Genomic DNA, 4,112 nt, shown 5'->3' on the forward strand with positions numbered 1-4,112 from the left:
GGAGTTACTGGTAGTTGTCGTATCTGTCGACAGCCAGGGCACTTTGCTAGAGTTTGTCCCCAAAGAGGTTCCCGAAGATTTCAGGGAGCAGGACCATCTGGATATGGTGATCGAAGAACAGCCCCAGGAGACACTTGATGATATAGTGACAGGTACTGTTACTCTATGATTATGTTGCATATGTATTGATGTATACTAATGCATTCATTATGAGTATCTTTGAAAGAACTGCATTGATATATGTTGTACCTGTTAAGTCTGGTTGTACTGTAGTATTGATTCTTGTATTCTGGGAAAAGAAAGATAGATATCAGAGATTTCTGTGACATGTTATATACTACAGTGAAATGAACCCGAGATTGGGTTAGATTATGATGTACTTGTGTTATATGATTTCGATTTCATTATTGACATGTAATGCTAAACAAGTACAGAAATATTGTGGAATTGTTCCAGAACTGGTAAGATTCAGACCAGAGATGACTGATCAGTGGAGATACCACGATAAGGATTCTAGATTTAGAATTCCTGTGATATCTGTATTGTATGTGACTCGATTAATACAGAAAGGAGCAGATTGCATCCTTATGTATTCAGTAGATCTATTGAAATCGAGCCTAGCATTGGCAGATTTGCCAGTGATGGATTAGTTGACTGATGTTTGTCAGATAAGGTTTTAGATTTGCTTTATATCAGAAAGATAGATTTCAGAATTGAATCTAGAGTTGATACTGAATGTTGTTTTAGAATTCAGTACAGAATGATATTGAAGATTAATAGAAGGGTACAGATTGCTAACTCTTAGATTCAGGGATATTCTGATGAGTTTATGCTTGTCATATCTATGATATTTGATATGTTAACAGCATCCGATTGATTAAATGGAATATTTAAAGATTTTAGTGAATATTCAGAGAACCGTGATTATTGTATACAGAAATTAGTCAGGTATGAATCATAATTGAAACAGATTGTATTCAGAATATGTGATATCTGCAGTTTGTATACCGATTTATGTGCACAGTTGAGACAGAAATCAGCAACTGTAAACGACACAGGTAACAGATATATCAGAATAAGCAGAAATGTCAGAAAGTCAGAATTGCTGAGTTTTACAGATTTTCGTATTCTCTTATTCCCTTATTATGTTATATCTGCTTGCGTATTATGATTGATCTAAATCAGTATTTGAGACATCTTATATTGTTTGGGAGTATATTCTAATTGCAGATGAGATATAGCAGTTGATTTGGGCAGTATGAAGATTGGTCAGCCAGCCAGAATTTCTTATGTTATGAGTTTCTTAAACTCACTAGATCTGTATAAGTTCTTTCTATTCAGAATTCGATGTGATATTACCGTTATTGTGAATCAGTGTAATACAGTTTATTGTAAACAGTTGAAATCAGAGCAGAGTATCGTTTACAATAACAGATATGTGACCTTGTGTTTGTATCAGACAGACTACTTCTATTGTGTGATGTCAGGATGTTTCAGAATTATTTATAGTTTTTGATATGGGTAGTCAGAGCCGAATACCAGGTAGGTATTTCTTCATTATTTTATATTATTAACTGATTGTTTATACCGGATAGTTCGAATTTGAAGTCACAAGTAGTGTCAGAAATGCACAGTAGTGGGTTCAGTTTTCATTCAGATGATTGTGAATGTATTATATTCGAACAGATAGTTGTGATATAAACAGAGTAGATCAGTTATGGCAGCAATTGTACAGAAAGGTTGGCAGAAATTGTACTGACAAGTCTGAATTGCTAACAGAAGAAGATAAAAAGATAGAAATTAGAAGATTATTACAGATTTTGTATAGTTCTGAATAGAAATGGGAGTACATTTCTATGGCTTTCGTAATGAAATTACCGCCATTTTCTTTAGATTATGATATGATATGATTATGATTGACAGATTACTCAATCTATATCTATCAGTTTATACCAGATTACGTACAAACAGAACCAGATGGCATAGATCAATGTCAAAGAAATAGTCAGATTGACGAGAATGTAAGAAGTAGATGATAGCAGATTGTGATTTTGATGGAATTGTACTTGTGATAGAGTATATCATAAGCTCTCTTGTGCAAAGTATTCACAGATTGACAGATAGTCAGAGTGTATTATTCGGATTTTGACAGATATAGGTAGAGCTTTAATACTGGATGTTAGTACTAGTTGTTATGATCTATTGTCACTGTTTGAGGTACTGTATGACAATAGTTATCAAGATAGTGCCGAATAGATAGATTTAGGAAACCAATGTCAGATGATGACAATTGGTATTGGAAATCAAAGATAGAATACGTCTTTGATTGGAAGAAACAGATAGGATAACAACTACAGGTGGTATTGATTTGTTATGGATTGCAGAGCAGCATATACAGATGTTGTATAGCCAGTGTTATCCGACCGAGTTACTTGGTGAACTCTGATTTCAGAGTAGAATCAGAGACTGATTAAAGAAAGATACCTCAGAATGATGTTAGTGCGACGAGTTTGGATGTTAAACTCTGTTACGCATCTCTTTTGTTAGACTTGTATTGATTGTTGGTGAGTTCGAGGACGAACTCCGATCTAAGAGGGGGAGAAATGTAATGCCCGAGAATTTAATTACCGTAATCTGAAATGATTTGGATATGATTACTGTAAATTGAGATTAATCTGAAATGATTTATAGAATTAATCGAGATGATTATAGACGGAACGGATCGGACTAGGACACATGATAAAGGTGTGAAATGTGTGTGCAAGAAGTGAGAGGGCGCACATGCGCGTGGAGGTGCGCGAGTCTTGCGCGAGATTGGCAGAACCTTTCGCGCACATGCGTGGATGAAGTCGCGCACATGCGCGGAAGTGGCCGAGGCATGCGCGCACATGCGCGGACGGACTGCGCGCATATGCGTGTAGCGTCCCGAGCCATGGGCGCATATGCGCGGAAAGCGTGGCGCATATGCGCGCGGCATGCAGATTCTCAAATTGCCACTTGGTCTATTGAAGGCAACGTGTATATATATATATATATATATACATATGTATCTCAATTATTCAGAAAGGGAAAAGAAGAAGGAAACGAGGGAGCGCAAGTTTGATTTCTGATTTGGGTTGCGAGTGCTCTGGTTATCAGAATCTAAATCCGACTTCAGTACCGAGTTCCTATCGGCGTAGGCTACCACTGGACGTAAGTTTTATTACGTTTTGCAGTGTTTTGAAAATATGATGTTGCTAGAATTGCATGGGATTCAGATATGGTGTTTCTACTACCGTAGACAATGTAGAATTGAAGACAGATTAAAGAACAGACTGTTTCTGTAATTGTTATGATTTTCAGAAGATATTGATTTAGATTAAACACTAGATTTGTATTGTTCTTGCTTGAGGAATAGAGAGATGATTATTTTATGTGTTCTGGATAGATTATTCAGTATATATGTGAAGTCAGATCGAAGAAATCAAACCGTATGCCTATGTTATGAATCTCAGCATATCTTGAGTTGCATTTGATAGATATTGATATGCTGGAATTAGAAGAATGATAATATGGTATTTATTACGAGTTCTGATATGATATTTGTGATGTTGACATCGACGGGTTTATCAAGACTGTATTGTTGTACCGTTGAAACATCAGCTGATTCAGATTGATTAGATTCAGAAATGATTTCGATTATATCGTGATATTGTTGATATGAATCAGATTGTATTTTGTTCAGATATTGATCAGATTTTGTACTGAGTTGAGTATTGATCAGAACAGATTGTGTTTTGAGTTACACATTGATACAGTGTATTTATATTGTCATGTCAGATCGGATATGGACAGACTGAACTTCGAGACTCCGTCTTCCTCAGACGGGGACGACAAAGGTATAATTCATGTGATATTCGGGAAGAAACAACTCAATCGAGATCATCCTTGAGTTGCCCAATAAATCACATACTATATTCTTGTTTATGTTTTATCTAATTATGCTTTGGTTACAGATCATGTTGCATTGCACTAAGATGATTATGCTTGTTTACAGATTTTGTATTCATGCATTAAGATAGGAAAGTCTGCGAGATCATCCAGACTTCTAGATGTTCGGCGATATCTCAGCT

This window comes from Primulina eburnea, chromosome 7, assembly GCF_022965805.1.
Source record: "Primulina eburnea isolate SZY01 chromosome 7, ASM2296580v1, whole genome shotgun sequence".
In the NCBI taxonomy this organism is placed as follows: Eukaryota; Viridiplantae; Streptophyta; class Magnoliopsida; order Lamiales; family Gesneriaceae; genus Primulina; species Primulina eburnea.